Source organism: Aythya fuligula, chromosome Z, assembly GCF_009819795.1.
Source record: "Aythya fuligula isolate bAytFul2 chromosome Z, bAytFul2.pri, whole genome shotgun sequence".
In the NCBI taxonomy this organism is placed as follows: Eukaryota; Metazoa; Chordata; class Aves; order Anseriformes; family Anatidae; genus Aythya; species Aythya fuligula.
In genome coordinates, this window is record NC_045593.1 from 67,514,727 (window position 1) to 67,539,063 (window position 24,337).

Below are 24,337 nucleotides of genomic sequence, written 5' to 3' on the forward strand. Positions count from 1 at the left end.
TGTTTGTTTGTTTTTCTGTGTGACAGAACCAAATGTTTTGCAGATGTTAAGACTGCTGCTACTCTGGAGCAGTGAGAAAAAGTATTCATATGAAGAAGCTGAAGAAAATATAAAAAAAAATTATGCCCATGTTCTCTTAACCTTAAAATGAATCAATATGAAAGCCTTTGATGAGGAGAAGGATTTCTCTTATAAGAAATAAATATTTCATTACATTATTTTCTCTGGAAATGATCAATTATGAGAAACTATGGAAGAAAGGGTAAAGTAGTTCTGTCTTCCTTAATTTTACTATTTTTTTTTTCTTTTTCTTTTTTTTTTTTTTTTTTTTCCCTGTAAAATGTATGCAAAATCTAAAAATCTAAAGCCACCACACAGATTTGTTCCTGTCAGCTGTAACTGGCTTTCAAAATAGTTTGACCTGCTTTATCTCACTTAATATGAAGCAGATGGAAAATATTCTTCCCCTGTCAGTTCTTCCCCTTTCTTTCCCCTTCCTTCCTGGAAGAACAACCTCACATCACAGTGAGGAAATTCAGTTTTGGGTGGGCAAAATGGACAGAAGGGCAGGATTATTCAGGAGATATTGACTTCAAATGTATCACAGAATCACAGAATTTTCTAGGTTGGAAGAGACCTCAAGGTCATCGAGTCCAACCTAACGCTAACAGCCCTCCACTAAACCATATCCCTAAGCTCTATATCTAAGCGTCTTTTGAAGACTTCCAGGGATGGTGACTCCACCACTTCCCTGGGCAGCCTGTTCCAGTGCCTCACAACCCTTTCAGTGAAGAAGTTCTTCCTAACATCTAACCTAAAACTCCCCTGGCTCAACTTAAACCCATTCCCCCTCGTCCTGTCACCAGGCACGTGGGAGAACAGGCCAACCCCCACCTCGCTACAGCCTCCCTTGAGGTACCTAAAAAGAGCGATAAGGTCACCCCTGAGCCTCCTCTTCTCCAGGCTGAATAAGCCCAGCTCCCTCAGCCGCTCCTCGTAGGACTTGTTCTCCAGACCCCTCACTAGCTTCGTCGCCCTTCTCTGCACCCGCTCAAGCACCTCGATGTCCTTCTTGTAGCGAGGGGCCAAAAACTGAACACAGTACTCGAGGTGCGGCCTCACCAGAGCTGAGTACAGGGGGACGATCACCTCCCTAGCCCTGTTGGCCAAACTGTTTCTTATGCAAGCCAGGATGCCGTTGGCCTTCTTGGCCACCTGAGCACACTGCTGGCTCATATTCAGGCAACTATCAACCATCACTCCCAGGTCCTTCTCTGCCTGGCAGCTCTCCAACCATTCCTCTCCCAGCCTGTAGCTCTGCTTGGGGTTATTGCGCCCCAGGTGGAGGACCCGGCACTTGGCCTTGTTAAACTTCATGCAGTTGACCTCAGCCCATCGGTGCAGCCTATCCAGATCCTCCTGCAGAGCTTTCCTACCCTCAAGCAGATCGACACACACACCTAACTTGGTGTCATCTGCAAACTTACTGAGGGTGCACTCGATGCCCTCGTCCAGATCATCGATGAAGATATTAAAGAGGACCGGCCCCAGCACCGAGCCCTGGGGGACGCCACTAGTGACTGGCCTCCAACTGGATTTGACTCCATTCACCACGACTCTTTGGGCCCGGCTATCCAGCCAGTTTCTAACCCAACGAAGCGTATGCCAGTCCAAGCCAAGAGCAGCCAGTTTCTTGAGGAGAATGCTGTGGGAGACGGTGTCAAAAGCTTTGCTGAAGTCAAGGTAGACCACATCCACAGCCTTTCCCTCATCCACCCAGCGCGTCACTCTGTCATAGAAGGAGATCAGGTTTGTCAGGCATGACCTGCCTTTCATAAAGCCATGCTGACTGGGCCTGATCGCCTGCTTCCCCTGCAAGTGCTGCATGATGACTCTCAGGAGGATCTGCTCCATGAGCTTTCCTGGCACTGAGGTCAAACTGACAGGACTGTAGTTTCCCGGGTCTGCCCTCCGGCCCTTCTTGTAGATGGGCTTCACGTTTGCTAGCCGCCAGTCGATTGGGACCTCCCCCGATAGCCAGGACTGTTGATAAATGATGGATAGTGGCTTGGCCAGCTCCTCTGCCAGTTCCCTCAGTACCCTAGGGTGGATCCCATCCGGCCCCATCGACTTGTGCACATCTAAGTGCCGTAGCAGGTCACCAACCAGTTCTTCATGGATAATGAGGGCCACATCCTGCTCCCCATCCCCTTCCACCAGCTCAGGGTACTGAGTATCCAGAGAACATCCGGTATTGCCGCTAAAGACTGAGGCAAAGAAGGCATTGAGCACCTCCGCCTTTTCCTCATCTCTTGTAACTAAGTTTCCCCCCGCATCCAGTAAAGGATGGAGATTCTCCTTAGTCCTCCTTTTTGTGCTGATGTATTTATAGAAAAGTTTTTTGTTATCTTTAACGGCAGTAGCCAGATTGAGCTCCAGATGAGCTTTGGCCTTCCTAATTTTGTCCCTGCACAGCCTCGCTACTTCTTTAAAGTCCTCCTTAGTGGCCTGCCCACTTTTCCAAAGCTTATAAACCCTCTTTTTCCTCCTAAGATCAAGCCACAATTCTCTGTTGAGCCAGGCCGGTCTTCTTCTCTGCCAGCTCGTCTTTGGGCACGTGGGGACAGACCGTTCCTGCGCCATTAAGACTTCCCTCTTGAAGAGCGCCCAGCCTTCCTGGACCCCTCTGCCCTTCAGAACCACCTCCCAAGGGACTCCACCAACTAGTGTCCTGAGCAGCTCGAAGTCAGCCCTCCGAAAGTCCAATACAGCGGTTTTACTGGTCCCCTTCCTGGCCTCGCCAAGAATAGAGAACTCCACCATTGCGTGGTCACTCTGCCCAAGACAGCTCCCAACAACCACATCCTCCACCAGTCCTTCTCTGTTTGTGAAGAGAAGGTCTAGCGGGGCACCACCCCTGGTAGGTTCACTAACCAGCTGCGTCAGGAAGCTATCTTCCACGCTCTCCAGAAACCTCCTAGACTGCTTTCTCAGGGCTGTGTTGTGCTTCCAGGATATGTCAGGGAAGTTGAAGTCCCCCACGAGTACAAGAGCTGATGATTTTGCAACCTCTGTCAGCTGCCTGTAGAATTCCTCATCCGTCTCCTCATCCTGGTTCGGCGGTCTATAGCAGACCCCGACCAGGACACTAGCCTTGTTGTCCCTGCCGATCCTAACCCAAAGGGACTCGACCTTGTCATTCCCAGCCTCGAGTTCTACAACATCGAAAGACTCTCTAATATAGAGAGCCACACCACCACCCCTTCTATGCTGCCTGTCCCTTCTATAGAGCTTATAGCCAGGCATTGCAGCACTCCAGTCATGAGACTGGTCCCACCACGTCTCCGTGATGGCAACCAAGTCATAGCCTGCCTGCCGCACGATGGCTTCCAGCTCCTCCTGTTTGTTACCCATGCTGCGTGCATTGGTGTAGATGCACTTCAGCTGGGCCATTGCCTTATCCTCCGGCCTTGCCATTGTTCCCCCTGGCACAGCCCCAACAATCCTAGCCTCAGCCCCATCTATCTAGCCACCAAGAAGAAATGAGAGGAGAGGAGAGGAGAGGAGAGGTGAGGAGAGGAGAGGAGAGGAGAGGAGAGGAGAGGAGAGGAGAGGAGAGGAGAGGAGAGGAGAGGAGAGGAGAGGAGAGGAGAGGAGAGGAGAGGAGAGGAGAGGAGAGGAGAGGAGAGGAGAGGAGAGGAGAGGAGAGGAGAGGAGAGGAGAGGAGAGGAGAGGAGAGGAGAGGAGAGGAGAGGAGAGGAGAGGAGAGGAGAGGAGAGGAGAGGAGAGGAGAGGAGAGGAGAGGAGAGGAGAGGAGAGGAGAGGAGAGGAGAGGAGAGGAGAGGAGAGGAGAGGAGAGGAGAGGAGGGGAGAGGAGAGGAGAGGAGGGGAGAGGAGAGGAGAGGAGAGGAGAGGAGAGGAGAGGAGAGGAGAGGAGAGGAGAGGAGAGGAGAGGAGAGGAGAGGAGAGGAGAGGAGAGGAGAGGAGAGGAGAGGAGAGGAGGGGAGAGGAGAGGAGAGGAGAGGAGACTTGAAATCTAAGGAGTAAGTTGTCAGAAACCCCTAATTAAAGTTTCCACTGCCTTTTATTTTTGACATTTTTATATGAAGCTCTTTCTTGTACATGGAAACAATTTGTCAAGTTTGTACTTTGTAAGCCCATGTTCATGTAACTTTCACGTGGCTCTGAGAAAAGGTACTAGCTGCATAACGTTCACTTGAAATAAGAATCTGAGAAGCTAGGGCAGAAGTGTATGGCAATATTTCACAACTAAGTGAAATTGCATCTTTTTGGAGATTTTGTTGTTGTTGTTTGTTTGTGACAACAAAACTAACACTTCAAATTTATCTAAACTTTCAAGCAATCATTTGTCTGGAACTCAACTAGAACTTTTGGTTTTGAGGTGCTTACAAACAAAAGGAATTCTCTTTTGTAATTTACAAGTGAAACCTTGTAATATGATTTTCTTAATCACTGTGAACAGAAGAAATGATGGCGGGATTTCAGTTATTTGGAGGGAAACAAAAACAAAAACAAAAACAACCAGCTAGATGAACTGGAGAGTAAACTTTCATTCTTATAAATTTAAGAATAAGCTCTTATTTTTTGATAAATCTCCGCCTGAATAACCTGTATAATCTCTTCTTGGTAAGAATCTAAATCTCTCTTTCTCAATTTTTATTTATTTATTTATTTATTTATTTATTTATTTAAAATCTGATGTACCCTTGGGAGTATTTATGGTATCAGCATGCTTCCTGCAGTGAAGATTAAACTGATATTAAAGACCAACAACAACCCAGAAAGGTTGAACTGAAGAAAAAAAAATCATAGAACATCATACAATATAAAATCATATAATAAAGTTCATGCAGTGGCTTATGATTAAAAATGGTGCAGTAAAACAACAGTACATTCATTACATAATATTTTTTTAATTTATTTTTTAACATTTATTTTATTTAACAATTATTTAACATTGTTTTAACATTGTTTTAATTTATTTGTTTATTATTTATGTTAATTTATTTACATGTTCCTAGAATTTTATGATGAACTAAGACCAACTAGGGCTAAATATTTTTTAAAAAAAAAACAGCAAAAACACATCTACAAACTGCTGAACCATAATATAATATTGATACAGCTTCTATCTCAACAGAGAGGGTTATTTTTATCTTAAGTATTAATATATTGAGCAGAAACTGAAAACGCTTTATCCCTTCATTTTTTAATCTTTATCTCTTTGGGTAGTACACACTTCACATTACAAGCATACAGCAATGCTTGATTGAGACCAGTGACACGGAATATAAGTAGCTCCAAAATCAGTATTTTATCTCCTTTGACCATGAGAGGATTTAAAATTGAGTCAGTTGAGAGAAATATATTATTTTTTTCATTAATACCATACTCTGTCAACCTGGGAAGTCCCCAGCCCTGTTCTCTTCTCATGCTCAGATATGTATTGCTTTCGTCTTTGGCTGTGTTTGATCCCAGCAAACTCTTTGCTTTAATCTCTTCAATATTATTGTTGTTCCTGTTCTTGCTTTCAAAATCAGAATCTATGTTTTACAGTGTAATTCAGAATTACTTTACTGTTTGCCATTCAGTGCATGCACAAAATCTTTCTCTAACAAAACTTTCTGTGCAAAACATACACTGCAGCTGGGGAGCATGGCCTCACCTGGAGTCTCTAACAGAAATCCCCAGGTCAATTTCTGGGGTTTTGGAGCTGGGTCTGTCTAGGACTAGAAACCAACTACACCTCAACTGAAAATGAGATACTAACAGCATATGAGGGGGTTCAAGCTGCCTCAGGATTTGTTGGTACAGAAGCACAGCTCCTCTTGGCCCCACAGCTACCTGTCTTACATTCTATGTTCAAAGTGAAAATCCCTTACACTACACGCCACGCAACCAACGCTATGTGGAGTGAGTGGGTAGCATTATTTACGCAGCAGGCTCGAATAGAGATACCCAGCTGTCCAGGAAACCTGGAAAAGATCATGGACTGGATGGAAGGCAGAGATTTCAGAGTACCAAGAGAAGAAGTAGCTCGTGCCAAAGAGGCACCACCATATAACGAGTTGCAAGAAGACAGAAAGCTGTCCTGTCATGTGGTAGGGAGCCATGGAAGTGGAAAGCTGTTGTGGGGAGTCCCACACGATGAGTAGAAGAGGCCATGGAAGGGGAAGATGAGTCGAATCAATACGCAGAAGCTAAGGACATCTGACTGGCCTTAAAAATTGCCAAAAGAGAAAAATGGTCAGTGCTGTATCTCTACACTGACTCATTCATGGATGGTGGCAAATGCTCTGTGGGGGTGGCTGAAGCAGTGGAAACAGAGCAACTGGCAGCAGAGGTAAACTTATCTGGGCTGCTACACTGTGGCAATATATTGGTGCCCACGTAGAAAACCTGAATGTAAAGGTACCTTATGTAGATGTCCACATGCCCAAGAGTCATGCCACTGAAGAACATCAGAATAACAAAGAGGTGGATTGTGATTTGAAAATTGAAGTGGATCAGGTGGACCTGGACTGGGGATGCAAGGGTGACCTATTTGTAGCTTGATGGGCCCGTGAAACATCAGGACATCTGGGGAGGGATACAACATACAGATGGACTTGTGATCAAGGGGTAGACATGACCTCTGAGGACATTACATAGGTCAGCCATGAGTGTAAAACCTGTGTTGTGATCAAGCGAACTGTGAGGGTAGTCTCCTTGCAATGGGGGCGGTGCCTTGGATTTCGATACAGTGAGGCCTGGTAGATTGACTATGTAGGACCACTCTCACAAACCCACCAAGGCAAATGGTACATACTCACCATGGTAGACACAGCTATTGGGTGTCTGGAAATATAACCAGGAAACCATGCTACTGCCTGAAACACTATCTTGGGCCTGGAAAGGCAGGTGCTGTGGGATCATGGTGCACCAGAGAGAATTGAGTCTGACAATGGGAATCACTTTGGAAACAATCCTGTCACTTCCTGGGCCAAGAGGCATGGCATGGAGTGGGTGTATCACACCCCCAATCACCCACAAGCCTCTGGAAAGGTTGAGAGGTACGATGGACTGTTAAAGACTACATTATGAGCGTTGGATGCTGGGGCATGGAAACACTGGGACATAAATCTACCAGAAGCCACTCAGCTAGTTAACACCAGAGGGTCTAACAGCCATCTTGGTCCTGCTGAAACAAAATCCCTACACACTGTGGGAGGAGCTAAAGTCCCCATAGGAAGTGGATGGGGAAGGTGATGTGGGTTGCTCCGGCTTTGGGAAAAGGCATCCTTGGTCTTTGCCCAAGGATGAGGGTACACCTGGTGGGTCATGCAAAAGGATGGGGATACCAGGTGCGTGCCTGAAGAAGATTTAACCTTGGGAGAAAAGTAATCAGTAATTTAAGTTCTGCGTTGTAAGAAGACACTGCAGAACCAATGAAAGGTCAACTTTGCAAGGAGCTGGGCAAGTACAGGGATGACTTGAGCTAAGCTGGTGTTGGCATCAAGAAAACCAACTCCGCTTGCTCTGAGTGAACACTTTGGCAGATGAAGCTTAAATCATCAACAGTTCTAGTCAACATTTTGGGGAGAGGCCTATAGATTGAAAATAAGTACACATCCATAAATCTTTTAATGAACAAGGAACAGTGGTGATAATACCTACATACTAAAGTATACTCAAGTATGTGGGACCTGAGTGTGGCACAAACGTATAGTGGGTGGAGATTGTGCTAGGTCTGGCTGGGATGGAGTTAACTTTCCTTGCAGTAGCCCATACAGTGCTGTGCTTTACACTCATAGCTGGAACAGTATTGGTATCTCACCAGTGTTGTATCTGCTGCTGAACAATACTGGCACCACATCAGGATTCTATATCACACCTTTACCCCACCCCCCTCCCCATGCCCCCCACTGAGCCAGCAGGAGGGGACATCACCACAGCAGCTGACCTAAACAGATCAAAGTGATATTCCATAGCATATGATGTCACACTCAGCAATAAAAAGTGGGAAAGGAAAAGGAGAGAGAGGGCTCTCATTATGAAAACAGCTGTCCTCCCAAACAACTGTTGCATGTATTGAGGCCCTGCTATCCAGGATGTGGCTGAAGATGACTCGCTGATGGGAAATAGAGAGTAATTTCTTTGCTCTCTATGTACTTCTACATCATCTTTTTTTTTTTTTTTTTTTTTTTTTTTTTTTTCCCTCTTCCTCTTCCCTTTAATTAAATCATCCTTTTCTCAGCCTGTGAGTTTTTTTCTTTCCAACATACTTTCTTCTTTCCCTCTTCTTCTAAAAAGTGGGAATGAGAGAGAGTTTGTGGTGGATTTTTTCAGCTGCCCAGCAAGGTAAAAAACACTACATCATCACAGTTTCACACTTGACTGAGAACTAAAGGCAAATTGAGAAATAAATTTTGTTTTTCTTTCTGGATCAATAGACTGCAGTTCTTTTGTGTTTGACATGTAATATCTCCTTAGAATTTCCCTTATCAGACACCTCATCTATCACAGCCTGATTGACTGACATTTCCGATCCACTTCCAGGTTAGACACTCAAGTGATCTAAATCTTTTGCAGCAGACTACATAATCTTGTTCTTTTTAAAAGATATGAATCAACATTCATATTTGTCCACTTGTATAATGCATACAGTACTACTGCTTGTATGGAAAAAGAGACATCTGTTGAAACTAAATGACACAGTTCATAAAATGAATGATCTATTAGGTTAGTTAGATGCAGTGACTTTCAGGCATTAATAATCATTTCTCATACTTCAGCTTGTGACAACTGCAACTGAAGGTTTCAAGCCTCAGAGCTTTCTCACAGAGATTGTGCCCTAATCAAGGCTGAGCTGTCAGGCTGATAGACGGGAATTGTATTCTTTTCAGATGAAAAAATAAAGAAAAACCTAAGTCCCTCTACTCACTCTTTTGCTCTTTTATCTAGTCTTTCATTCTGCTTTTGTGAAGCTCTGTTGTTAGTAGAATAGTTTGTATAAATGGCAGAACATTAATACCAGAGGGCCCAAAAACTGACACCAAGAAAAGTAATCTTGTAATTATTTTTATTTTTTTAATAAAAAAAAATAGAGAATAATATCAGTAATGTGTTGCCACCAAAGTGATATAAAAGTGACAAGGGCTATTGCTTATGTATTTGTGTTCTCTAAAAGTATTTGCATAGTTTGTTGTGAACAAAAAAGTGTTTATTATGGAGCACTTAGTATTCAATAGTGTTGTAAAAAAGCATACTATTCTCATATGGTTTAAGTTTTCTTTCATTTTGCCTCATTGCCAAGGAGATCTTCTCTGGGGCATGTGCGTTCTGCAGCAGAGCAGGGGATCATGGCATTCAGGGGTTTCCCTATACCAAGGTCCCTCCTGGGAGCCGAAGGAGCCACCAGCACCTGTCAGCCCTCTTGAGGGCAGCTGATGATGTTTGGGCAGAACCAGAAGCAAACCCCCTTTCTTGTACCAAGGTAGACCCTGGGAAGCGCATGTGGCCTGGAGTGCGACAAAGTTCAGAACCCACCACAGCTGATGCAGTCTGCCAGATGGAGCTCAAGGGGGAACATGCTGCCACCCAGGTGTCAGGCTGCAAGGTGTGCCCTACTCTTACACCAGTGCAGCATAACAGTAGAGAGCATAACTGTGGGAGGTGTGCCCAGGTTGAAGAACTGCTTCATCTGGGGGTAGAGCTTCAGGAGGAGGTAGGCAGGCTGAGGAGCATCTGAGAGTCAGAGAAGGACATCCCAGAGACAGATGAGAAATGTAGGTTCCCCTACTCCCTCACCAACAGGTAGAGGGAGGGAACCTAAGAGGGAGGAGAGAATAGAAGCAGGTTCTGGTTCGGCACAGCAGGCAAACCATCCTGCTGCATATCTCACCCTCCCAGCTGCCCCTACACAACAGGTATGAGGCTCTGGAACTTGATGAACAAGCAAATAACGATGTGGACAAAGGTCCATCAACATTAGGGGAGTTGTCCAGGGCAAGTCAACCTAAGCCCTGCATCACAACAACCCCCACCAAGAAAAAAAAAGAAAAGAAGGGTTATTGTCCTGAGGGACTCTATTCTGAAGGGAATGGAGGGCCTGATTTGCCATCCAGACCCAACCCATAGGGAAGTCTGTTGTCTCCCTGGGGCTTGGATAAGAGACAGAGCTAGGAAAGGCACTTGCCTGGTATGTCCCACTGGTTATCACCCTTTATTGGGTTTTCACGTTGGCAGTGATGAGATAGCAAAGAGAAGTCCAAGAGCTATCAAAAGGCTTTGGGGCAATTGACTGAAGGATCAGGTGCACCGGTAGTGTTTCCTTTATCATTCTAGTAGTGGTGATCAATATTGAAAGGAACAGGCAGACACAGCAGACCAATACGTGGCTTCAAGGCTGGTGCCAACAACTTAGTTTGGGGTTTCTTGATAATGGGAAATCTTATATAAGGTTTCATGTAACCTTTCAGGTTTTTGTCTTACTGTCTCCTTATGGAGAGCACCTTTCTCAGAGGAGGAAAAAGATTTTTACCCAGGAGTTAACAGGGCTGGTTGATAGAGCTTTAAACTAGATTTGAAGGGGAAAAGGGGCAAAAACAGGCTCACCAGTGATAAGCTATGGGACTGCATGCCAGTGATTGAAGGACTGTGTGCTAATGATACCCTTCAGTCTGCCCCACTAGGGGCTGGTATCAATGAAACACATCTGAAACAGTTCTATACATGCGCGCAGCCTGCAAAACAAGCAAGAGGAGCTAGAAGCATTGGCTCAGCCACAGAGCTACAACATCATTGGCATAAGAGAAACATGGTGGGAAAAGGCCTGCAACTTGTGTGTTGCAATGGACAGTTACAGGCTCTTCAGTAGGGACAGGAAGGACACATGAGGTGTGTGGGGGGTGGCACTTAAAGTAATGGAGGCACTGGACTGTATGGAGCTTGCAGTTGGTGAGAACACGGTTGAGAGCCTCTGGGTAAGGATCAAAGAACAAGCAAATAAAGGGTGTGTTGTTTTGGGAGTCTACTATAGACTTCACAGCCATCATGACAACACTGATGAACTATTCTGTAAAGAACTGAGAGATACTTCTAGATCAGTTGCCCTTGACCTTATGAGGGACTTCAACATGCCAGATGTCAGCTGGGAATATCACTCAGCTGACAAAAGAGAGACCAAGAGATTCCTGAAGCACCTTGATGATAATTTCTTGGTATAGGTGCTAAGAGAGACAACTGGGAAAGGTGCCTTTCTGGACCTATTGCTTGTAAGCAGGGAGGGTCCAGTGGGTAAAGTGGTAATAAGAGGCTGCCTTAGCCATAGCAACCATGAAGTACTCAAATTTAAAATCGTTGGTGATAGGAGGAAAACTACCACCAAAACTTCAACCCTAGATTTGGGAAGGCTAGACTTCAGACTGCTTAGGGAACTAGATAGTAAGGTCCCCTGGGAAACTGCTTTTAAAGACATTGGAGTCCATCAGAACTGGTTGGTTTTTAAGCACCACCTCCTCAGAGCACAGGAACAGGCAATTTCAGAGTCAGAAGTCAAGCAGGAGGGACAGAAGGCCAGCTTGGCTGAGTAGGGTTCTTCTTCAAGAGCTCGTATGGAAAAAGAAAGTGTATTGCAGTTGGAAGCAAGGTCAGGCAACACATGAGGACTACAGGGATGCTGTTTGTCTTTATAGAGATAGAATCTGGATGGCCAAAGCTCAATTAAAGTTAAAGTTGGCCAGCAGTGTAGGGGACAATAAAAAAAACAAACAAACAAACAAAAAAAAAAAAAAAAACTTTTTAAAGTATATTAATGGGAAAAGGAGGAACAGAGCGCAAACATTGGTCTGATACTTGATAAGGATGGTCACCTCACAAACAGGGTCATAGACAAAGCAGAGATGTTTAATGAATTTTTTACCTCTGTCTTTAAAACCAGTGATGGGTTCCAGGACACCAGCTGCCCTGAGTTGGAGGACTGTGACTGCAGGAATGGTAAATTCCCAGTTAACTCTGGACTTGTGCAGGATTTGCAGCTCCCCTTGAATGAATACAAGTCCATAGGGCCTGATGGGATTCTTACTGGAGTATTCAGACAGTTGGCTGATGTCATCACAAGACCTATCTCAATTATTTTCAATTGGTATTGGAAATCTGGAGAAGTCCCAGTTGAATGGAAGCTGGCAAATGTGGTCCCAAATCTCAAGAAGGGCAAGAAAGAACATCCTGGCAATTACAGGCCTGTCGGTTTCACTTCAGTGCCTGGTAAAATTATGAAGATTATTCTCCATATTTTACATTTATAATTATAATATATTATTATGGAGAAGATGATCAGAGCACCTGATCATCCAGGACTGGAACACTTTTCCTATAAAGAAAGGCTGAGAGAGCTGGAGCTGTTTAGCCTGAAGAAGAGAAGACCTCATTACAGCTTTTCAATACTTACAGGGGGCTTATAAAAAAGATGAACAACTATTTGCTCAATCAGATAATGACAGAACAAGGGGGAATGTTTTTAAACTAAAAGAGTGGAGATTTAGATTAGAGGTTAGGAGGACACTGTTCACTCAGAGGGTGATGAGGCACTGGAAGAAGTTGCCCAAACATATTGTGAATGTCCCATCCCTGGAGGTGTTCAAGACCAGGTTAGATGATGCCCTGGGCAACCTGATCTAGTGGATGGCATCGCTGCCCATGGCAGGGGCAAGGGAACTAGATGACCTTTAAGGTCCATTTAAACCCAAGCCGTTCTATGATTCTATGATTCTTGGAATTATTGAAAAACACATGAAGGACAGCTCAGTCATTGCTCAGAAACAATATGGGTTTACTAGGGGAAGGTCATGTCTACCAAACTTAATTTCCATCTATGAAAAGATCACCCAGCTAGTTGACCAAAGGAAAACAGATGATGTAATCTTTCTGGATTTCAGTAAAGCTTTTGATACTGTATCTCACAGTACCCTTCTGGAAAGAATACAGTTAGATAAAAGCATAAGAAGGGTGAACAATTGGCTGATGGGTTGAGCCCTAAGGGTTATTGTAAGTGGGATTACCTCAGGCTGGTGACCTGTCACTATTAGGGTTAACCAGGGCTCCATTTTAGAACCAGTCCTCTTTAATGTTGTCATAAATGATTTGGATGAAGGACTTGGGTTTTTGAGCAAGTTCATGAATAATTCAAAAGTGAGTGGAACTGTTGACTCTGTTGAGGTTGGTGAGGCCTAGCAGAGAGGTTTTGAGAAATTAGAGAGCTGGGCAATCACCAACAATATGAAGTTTAACAATAGTGTGTGGCAGATTCTGCACCTGGGAAGGGACAACCCTGGTTAAACATGCAGACTGGGGGATGAGATGCTGGACAGCAGCACTTCAGAAAGGGATCTGAGGGTTTTGATTGAAAGAAAGCTTAACATGAGACAGCAGTGTGCCTTGGCATCCAGGAGGACCAGCTGTATCCTGGTGTGCATCAAGAACGGCATTGCTAGTCGGTCGAGGGAAATGATTGTCCCACTCTGCTCTGCACTGGTGCAGCCTCACCTCGAGTACTGTGTGAAGTTTTAGGCACCACAGTATAAGAGAGATATAAAACTGTTAGAGAGAGTCCAAAGGAGGTCAACAAAGATGGTGAATGGTCTAGAGGGGAAGATGTATGAGGAGTGGCTGAGGTCACTTGGAATGTTCAGCCTGGAGAAGAGGAGACTGAGGGGAGGCCTCATTGCAGTGTACAACTTCCTCACAACGGGGAGCAGAGTGGCAGGTGCTGAGCTCTTCTCTCTGGTGGCTAGTGATAGGACCTGTGGGAATGGTCTGAGGCTGCAACAGAGGATGTTCAGGTTGGATATCATGAAATGTTTTTTTTCACCAAGAGGGTGGTAGGGCACTGGAACAGGCTCCCCAGGCAGTCATGGCACCAAGCCTGCCAGAGTTCAGGAATTATTTTGACAACATTGACAATGCTCTCAGCCACATGATTTTTTTTTATTATTATTTTTATTTTTTGGTGGTTCTTACCACTCAGATATTCTATTATTCTATGATTCGTATCCTATTATTTAATTTATTATTCTTGTTACATAAATAAAATAAGAGAGTTGCTGTTCTAAGAATTGTTGTTAAGCTCTATTTTCCTTAAGATAGACGAAATTCAGATAACACTATGGCTATGACTGGTAGTGTGGACTTAAAGATAGAATGATAGAATGTTAGACTGTTAGAATGATAGAATCATAGAATGGTTTGGGTTGGAAGAAGGACCTTAAAGAGCTTTTATTTCCAAACTCCCCATCATGCATAGGGACACCTCGTACTAGATCAGGCTACTCAAAGCCTCAACCTGTTCTTAATAACTTCCAGGGATGGGATATTCACAGCTTCTCTGAGCAACCTGTTCCTCTGCTTCACCACCCTCATAGTAAACAATTTCTTCCTAGTATCTAATCAATATCTACCTTTTTGTTTGTTTGTTTGTTTAATACCATTACTTCTTTTCCCATCACTTCACTCCCTCACAAAGAGTCCATCTCCAGTTTTTCTGTAGGCCGTCTTAAGGTCTTAGGACTTAAAAATATCAGTTCTCCTTCATAATTAGTGGCTTTTCTAATAGTACAAGATTTTCATCAGGCGTTACATATGTAGGATACAATTTTTAAATTGATCTACATATTTATTTTTGAAACAAATTCAAACTAAAAAAAAGAAAAAAAAATCAGTCCTTTACATATAACTTGAAAATTTCATTCAGTTATTTCTGTGTCACTAGTTGCTATTTCTGTGCTAACACTGTATATAGGTAATGTTTATTTATTAATATGCATAATCTAAATCTGTTGCAATTATTCTTTCATTACAGATATATATACATGTATATATATAATATTATATTCTAATTCATAGTAGATGGGAATGTTCTTTTATGCAATAATTGAATTAATAGTGGCTCTTTAATATCAGAAATTGAAAATTTTGTTAAGAAAAGATCCAATCTAGGATTTCTCCATTTCTAGAGGCACAGGTATGTGATTTGCAAGGAGTAGCAACCATAAAAGGAGATTCTTCCAGGAAAATGGCTGCTCCAGTTTTCAGTGGGCAGTTCCCCAGAGCTGAAGGGTTAAAAGTTGGACTTGGTGCTGAGGGACATGGTTTAGTGGGTGACATTGGTAGTAGGGTGATGGTTGGACCAGATAATATTAGAGGTCTTTTCCAACCTTATTAACTCTGTGATTCTGTGGTTTTGTGGCAGATCTTACTTCTGTTCTTAAAAAAGGGATTTCTGTTTTGCATTTACAATACGTGAGTAACGAATACCATGACTAGAACTAGAGGGTGTCTGCCTCCAGCCATGTGGAAGAAAGGGACAACCCAGTTTATTGGACTGTATGGATTAGATGGCCTCAGACATCAGACCCACAGGAAAATAAGGCTCTAGCGGACGATGCTGCACAGTGTGCCCTAATGCCATCAAGCTATAAAGGGGAAGAACCTATCTGGAGTGGCAGGGGGATCCCAAAAGGAAGCTGTAGATGCTGAAGTGAGCCTAAATGGGAATAAGTTGCAAAAGCACCCCTTTGGAATTGGACAAGAAGCTCCATGGATTCTTGACCTAGACTAGCTCAGGAGAGAGTACTTCAAGGACCCAAAAGTGTAATGGTAGGCTTTTGGCATAGCTGTCTTGGAGATGGAGAAAATCAAACAGCTGTCTACCATGCCCAGCATCTGGGAGGACCCTTCTGCTGTGGGTCAAAGAAAAACAGGTGCCAATAGCTACCACAATGATGCAGATGTCACAATATTGCACTGAGACTCCCTGATTTCTGTCCACAATCTTATTCATCAGCTGGAGAGCTAAGGAATGATCAGTAAGATTTGCTCACACTTTAATAGTCTCATATGGTGTAGTGGGTTTATGTGGCAAGGTTATGTGTGGGTGGCGCTGCACCGACGGAGGCTGCCGCCTGTGGAAGACCCCTGCCGGAGCAGATTCCGGGCCGGACCTGTGGCCCGTAGAGAGGAGCCCACGCAGGAGCAGGTGACCTGGCAGGAGCTGCTGCCCATGGGGGACGCAGGTTGGAGTAGTTTTCTCCTGAGGGATGGACCCCGTGGTATGGACCCATATCTGGAGCAGTTCTGGAAGAGCTGCTGCCTGTGGTAAGCCCACAACAGATCAGTTCATCAAGGACTGTATCCCGTGGGTGGGACCCCACAGCACAGGGGACGAGAGTGACCGAGAAGGAGTGGCAGAGAAGAAGTGTTGTAGACTGGCCATAACCCCATTCCCCCGTTCCCCTGCGCCACTCGGGGGGGAGGAGGTAGAAGAGGGTGGATGGGGAGGAAGGTGTTTTTGGTATCTGTCCTTTGTTTCTCACTTCTCTAGCTTGTTAGTAATAAGCAAGAAATCTTACTATCTCCCTATGCAGTCTGTTTTGCCTGTAACAATAATTACTGCGTGATCTTCTCATCCTTATCTCAACCTTTGAGCCCTTTTCATCATATTTTCTCCCCATTCCTCTCTGAGGAGGGGGAGTGAAAGAGCGGCTGTGGTGGAGCTCAGCTGCCCACTCAAGCGGAACCATGATATATGGCCAGTGCAAAATTCTAATGGTGAATGGAGACTAGCAATGGACTAGTGTGGCCCGAATGAAGTAATGCCAACACTGATGCCATGTTGAACATGTTGAACATGTTAGAATTTCAGTAGGAACAGGAGTTAAAGGCAGCCAAGTGGTTGGCTGCAACTTATATTGATAATGAACTTCTCTCAGCCTCTTTGGCAACAGACTGAATTCCACAGTTTGTTTTCACTTGTAGGGCTGTCCAGTTCCCCAGGGCTGCAAACAGCTCTACCATTTGCCATGGACTGATCCAGACTGAGCTAGAACAGGGTGAATCTTCTGAACACCTGCAATATATTGATGACTTATGGAGCAATAAAGCAGCAGAAATTTTGAGAAAGGGAAGAAAATTGCCCAAATAATTCTGAAATTTGGTTTTACCATAAAACAAAATAAGGTCAAGGGATCTGCACAGGAAATCCAGTTCTTGGGGGTAAAATGGCAAGATGAACATTGTCAGATCCCAATGGATGTGATCAATAAAATAACTTCTATGTCTCCACCAACTAGCAAAAAGAAAACACAAGCTTTCTTAGATATTGTGGATTTTTGGAGGATGCATATTTGGAATTACAGCCTGACTGTAAGCCCTCTCTATCAAGTGACCCAGAAGAGGAGGGAATTCAAATGGGGCCCTGAGCAATGGCAACCCTTAGAGCAAATCAAACATGAAATAGTTCATGCAGTAGTCCTTGGGCTAATCTGGGCAGGACAAGAAGTAAATATGCTCTACACTGCAGTTGGGGAGAATGATCCCACCTGAAGACTCTATTAGAAAGCACCAGTGGAGAGTCAAGGTTGATACCTAGGGTTTTAGAATGGGAAATATGATCTAAGGCCCACTGTACTCCAACTAAAAAAGAGATTACAGCAGCGCATGGTGGGGACTGAGATGGTTTGGAAGTTGTTGGTACAGATTCTCTTGGCATCCCAATTGACAATGCTAGGCTGGATGTTCAAATGGAGGGTCCTATCTACACATCATATAGTTGACGCTGTGTGGAGTAAGTGGGTCATACTCATTACAGAATGGGCTCAGATAGGAAACCTCAGTTGCCCAGGAATCTTGGACTTTATCATGGACTGGCCAGAAGGTAAAAAATTTGGAATATTGCTGGAGGAGGAATTGACAAGTTGAAGAGGTCCCTCTGTATAACAGACTACCAAAGTGAGAAGCAATATGCTTTGTTCACTGATGGGTCCTGTCAAAGTGTGGAAAAGCATCAGAGAGGGAAGGCTGCTGTATGAAGCCCTTCACATCAAATTGCAGAAACTGATGAAGGAGAAAGTGAGTTGAGCCAATTTTCAAACATAAAGGCCGTCCAGCTGGCCTTAGAATGTGAAAATTGCTGTACAAGTTGCCAGTGCTCCGTCTTTATACTGAATCATGGATGGGGTTGGTATAGCAATGGAAGCAGAAATGGAAGTTCAGAGGCAAGCCCATCTGTGCTGCCACACTGTGGCAAGATATTGCTGTCCAGGTAGAGAATGTGGCTGTAAAATTATGCCATGCAGGTACCCAAGAGTCAAGCCTGACCCAGGAGTCAGGCCACTGAAGAACACCAAAACAGCCATCAGGTAGATCAGGATGCTAAGATTGAAGTGGCTCAGGTGGATCTGGACTGGCAACGTAATGGTGAATTATTTATAGCTCAGTGGGCCAATGCCACCTCAGGCCATCAAGGAAGAGATGCAACATATAGATGTGATTGTGACCAATGGGTGGACTTGACCATGGATGCTATTGCACAGGTCATCCATGATTGTGAAATATGCACTGCAATTAAAGAATCCAAGCAGTTAAAGTCTCTTGTATGGAGGACAGTGGCTGAAATATAAATATGGGGAGGCCTGGAAGATTAGTTATGTCACACTCCCACGAACACACCAAAACAAGTGCCATGTGCTTACAGTGGTGAAAGCAACAATTGGATGGCTGGAAACATATCCTGTGACCCATACCACCACCTGGAACACTATCCTGGGTTTTGGAAAGCAAATCCTGTGATGACATGGCAATGAGGATTTGAGTCAGACAGTGGGATGCATTTGCAAAACAACCTGATAGATACCTGGGCCAAAGAGCATGGCATTAAGTGGGTATATCACATCCTCTGTCATGCTCCAACCTCTGTGAATTTGGATATTGTGTGAGAATAGCCAAAGATTTAAATTGTATGATGTTATGATATAATATTTTATGTCATTACTAATGTGGTTGTTATATACCATATCAATCATACTACATTATGAATTACCCAGATTAATGATTTTTTAAAAAAAAATTTTTTTTTATAGAACCGGATATCCACAATGTTGATGGAACCAGACTGGCTTCATCACACAACAATTCAGCACCACACACCATCTCTCTTGCCCTCAAGTACTGTAGGACTGTTATGACAGATAGAGCCCAAAGGCAGATTAAATGAACAGACATTTTAGAGGTATGGCCCATAGACTAAGGGAATGATACCTCTGTGTGTGTGTGTGTGTGTCTGTGTGTGTGTTTGTAAAGACAGGAATGGTGGTAGAGATTAATTGGGATATATTAGAATGCGTGGGGCCTGAGCATGACATAGATGGTAGATGTTTTCCTGGTTTCAGCTGGGATACAGTTAATTTTCTAACTAGGAGATGATATGATGCTTGTTTTTGCATATTGAGGATAAGAATAATGCTGATAACACAGTGATGTTGTAGTTGCCGCAAAACAATGCTTACACAGACCCAAGTTTCTCATGTTGCCCTGCCAGAAAGAAGGCTGGAGTTGCACAAGAAGCTGGGAGGGGACAGTTGACCCAAACTGGCCAAAGGGATATCCATTACCATGTGGCATCATGCTCAGCAAGAAATTTGGGGGAACTTAGCCAGAGGAGGGTGCTGCTCAGGTACTGGCTGGACATCGGTCAACCGATGGTGAGCAATTGCGTTGTAAATCACGTTTTGTGTATTTTATTATTATTATTATTATTGTTGTTGTTGTTGTTGTTGTTGCTAATGATGATGTAGTTAATTATTCTTCCTTCTTTTATTGTCCTATTAAATTGTCTATATTCCAACTCACAAGTTTCACTTTTTTTTTTTTTTTTTTTTTCCTGATTTTCTCCCTATCCTACTGTTAAAACCACTAGTATCCTACTGGTAAAACCACCACAGGGTGTGGGAAGGCTATAGGGAAAGAAGTGGCTGTATGGTGATTACCTATCTTCCAGATGAAACCACAACTATAATTTATTCTTTGGTTTGGTTTTTGTCTTTCTCTACCCTTTGTATTTTTTGGACAAAGTATTTTTTGCAACCTCTATTTTCTGTGAAATAAGCAACTGAGTTTTCTAGACACCCAGAACCCTAAACTTATATTCACTTTAATGAGAAATAAAGCAGTAAAAATGTCATTTTTTTAAAAAGATAGCTGATAGTAACTGATGAAGAAGACATCCAATGCAGTAACCTTGGTGGAAAGTTTGGAATAAAGGGCATAGAAGACTTTATGAAACATAACACAATGGTACTGAAGTTAAAAATTCTCACTGTGACTGAAAGGAAAATGAGCTTCAGGAGCTCTGAAGAAGGAATGAAGGAAAACATTCAGGGGAAGGTCAATTATTTTAGTTACTGATAAACTGATAATTGCAAATTTTCCATGCTCCATACTGCCCCCTTTCCAAGGGAAGCTATCTTTACCTTCATTTCTCAAGTTGCCAGCATCTTCTAATTTCCTTTCTCTGTCCATCTATAAAAGATGAGCTGTTCAGCTGAAAAAAAAAAAAAAAAAAAAAAAAAAAAAAAAGAGAGAGAGAAAGAAAGAATGTGCTATATTCTCTAAACTTTCATATGTGAATACTTAACAAGTATAGTTTTCCCTTCAGAATGGTCTTCTTTTTTTTCCTCTCCTATTATCTCACAAACTTTGTTTCATAAATACAGGTAAGTAAACTGAATACAATGTGTAATCTGCAAAAGTAAAAATAATGTAAAATACATTTTCTAAATTAGATTTGCTGGCCTCAAAAACAAATAGTGAAGATTTAGGTAGACATTAGACATTCTTTTTCTATAACTGCATTAAAATCATCCCTTTGGACAAATACAGTAACCCTAGAGAGGCTGATGAATCTTCAGCCATTAATGAGATAGTTCATTATATTAAGCTAGCAGTCAGTTATGATTAGGAAAAATATTTAAGCTTTTCACATTCAACTTTCAGATTAGCTTCAGTCTGAGATACAGCAGACCTTTCTACATTTTAATTTGTTCAAAGAGCTACATGACCATGCATGAAAAATAATTATCAATAAACAACATCTGAGAATATTTAAGATACTAAATACCACTTAGCATATAATCAGAAGATTTTTTTGTTATTTACAATACTTCTGTAAGTTATCACTGTACTGTAGATTTTTATTTATTTATTTATTTATTTGATCATAGGTAAGACTTTAAGTATCATTCTTTCTGCTAGTTAGATTTTTTTTATTATTATTTTTATTTTTTTCCTGAATCCAGTTCATGTTTGTAATGCATGATCCAAATTACAATGGCAGAACATAGGTTTCAGCTAGTAGACACCTATTCAGAGAAGACCTGTGTCAATAGCTACACTAGAAGTCCACTTAGGCCCTTACCAATGAAAGGTCAATAAAGTTGGATAAAATCACTAGAGAAGCAGTGTGCAACTGGTGGCGTGCTACTTCTCTTCAAGACCAGTACTGGTTACACCCTGCATTTCTGTTAAAAGGCAAATAGGTTCTAAGCACAGCTCAGATATTCCTGGAGAAAATCTTCGGAGAAGCGTGTTACCAGAACTGGTATAGAAGCGCGACAAGGAAGGGAATCAGGATCTCCCATACTGCTCAAGGAGCAAGCTTGCTCAGACTCCTTATTACCCAGTGAGTCAGAGTACATGTATATGCTGTAGCGGGCCTCAGGGTGCATCAGGTGGCACTCACTGGCAATCTGTTTGGCAAAGGTTTTGGGATCTGTTATTTTCTTTATCTCAATCTCTTTTGAAAAGAAACATGGGCAGGGATTGCATGTAGGCACTGAGGTCTGAGGAAAAAGGTTTGAATCCAAGCAGGTGGCACAAGAGTTTAGAGGTTTAGCGGAAATCGATGCCATCTTACAACAAACCAAAGCCCAGACCTGATTTAAGCATCCTGGTTTTGTACTCACGGTTATGGTTCAATTAATTATCCAAATTATTATTCCCAATTCATATGCCCTCTGACTGAAACTTCATTATAATTCCATATCTGGAGATCTTAATGAAGAAGATGAGAGACAGAGATGTATAGGTCACCTGGTGTCTTGTGTTACAGTACTATTTTTCAGCACAAGTGCATCTGTTACCTAAAAACAACAAACAAAAATCTATTTTCTTATCTCAATATGTTATTACAATTTATATTAATGGTATATGTTAAGTAGCAGAAAAAATTCCCATCTTCATTCAATGCTTTTGCTAGTGATGGAAAATATATACTTGGGCTGCACTGTACTTGCTCTGTTGTGAGCAACTGACTACCATAGACTAGATTATCATAGTTATTAAACTGTGTTTTATTTTTTATACTTAGTCAGTTAGGCTTATTGTAGTCCTTTTATGATGACAAAATTGCCGATCAACTTTAAATTTCAACACTATTTTCTTAAAGTACATATTAAGTACTCAAGCTAGTCTGTGGACCTACAGTCATAGTCACAAATGTTTTTGAAAAAGTTAGAATGTCCCAGAAGACAATCCTGAACACCTGAATGTAGCCTGCTTTATGTATTAAAGAAATGTCATAGTTACAGTAATGTGAGCATGCTAAAACCTAAATATTGCTGTCATTGTCCTTACACTATCATTCCACATTTTTCTTCTTAGAATCTTATTTTTTATTTTTATTTATTTATTTATAGGTTTAGGTGAGCTAGGACTCTTGCTGCAACTTTCCATTTATACCTTTATACATCTAAGTGTAAAAATTATGTCCTTAATCGGGAAAACATTTAAGCCCCTATGCTACCTCAAGCACAAGTATAGAACATAGTAAATTGTTTTCTTCCAGTTCTTATTCAATTGAAATAAGTTTGTGTGCTTTAAGGCATTTCTTCTTTTACCAGAAGCAGCATTCACACAACTTGAAATCCTTCCTTATCAACCTCGTCCCACCTGCACTGTATGTATACACAATATCTATGTGTTCCTCAGAATTTTCTCTACAGCTCACTGTTAAGTGCCATAGCCCTATATAGCGCATGGAGAAGTTACAAGTTTCAGAGGTGCTATGGTGAACTTTTACATGCCAGAAAGGGGAATAGCACGAGAAGAGATAAGTAACTGAATAGGAGGTGCAATCCAGCACTCACTGTGACTGACACAGTGACTCCCCAGCAATTTCTCCACCCAGCTCAGGGTTTGGGTTCGGGGTTCAGATCAGGTTTCAGCAGTCTGAATGGTGCTGATGGAGCTCAAAAAGTGGGAGACTGAGTCTGAACCTTCTTATGATGAGGAGAAGGTGTAACAGACCCTCAGCTTTTCAGGTATACAACCCTATAACTTAATTATAACATTTTCAGAACACAGATACCTACTGTGCTAAGGCATATTTTCTTTAAACATTGACATTGTCCTCTGCCAGAAGAATATGTTAAAATTGGACTGGTTTGTTGGTTTATCATTTTGGCACTCTGATCGATCTCTGCAGTAGCTAAATCAATTGTATTCAAGTACTGACCTTGTCATAACTAGGCACAGGCAAGGCTGAGTGTTTAATTGTTGAAGCTAGTGGGGAAAAAAAAAAAAAAAGTAAAAAAAAAAAAAAGTAAAAAAAAGTATAAGGCCAAGTGGTGAAACTATTAATGTTTTCTATGAGCAAACATTTTCAGGATAGCCTGGGTAACTCTGGGGATGCAGGTCTGCCTGGTTGGTTTTCAGAAGCCAGTTTTGAGTACACATACATAAAAACAACTTAAATACATGTATTTTATATAATAGTATCAGAAGTATCAGATAAGACAACAACAAAAATTATGTCTGTTGTTTTTCTTTTGAGTTCCCTTCACATCTAGCCCATAAAGCAAGCTATCAGGATACAGCAAGCTATAAGAAACCTCTGAAAGATCCTTCATACAGAAGAGGTTTGCAAGGAACGGAGTGATGGCCTGGTTATAGGCATAAGCTGGTAGAATTATTTTACATCATTCCAGATGGCAGCCATGCAAATGAATGGTTAAGATAAGACCTCCTTAATCAGTCTAGAGGTATTTCCTTTTATAATCTTTCTGTCTTATTGTCTTTTGTTGTAATCAACAAACCAAAGTATAAAATACCATTGTTCTTCTCACAGGAAGATGTTGCTACTCAATTCCAAAATGTTATTAGTAGTATAAACTCTTCTTTTACTATATCTGCAGGCTATATATACTGGTGTTGTACATCAAGAACACATCAAAATTTGGAAACTCTCGATTGAGAGCTGAGTTTTGCAGTACTTATTAATGCATCTTGCTGTAAAAAATCATCCTAGATTTTACTGTGCCAGCCAGCAGAAACTCAGCAATCCTGTCATGGCAATTTTCAGCTATTCATCAACCTGGTAATGCACACCCACACTTGGCATGGAAAATGTGGTGTGAAACAACAGCAGATGATGGATTATGATGATGGTAAATAACAATGATAATGGTTATTGATTTTTTTGGAGGGACCCTTCACTACATATTGGGTG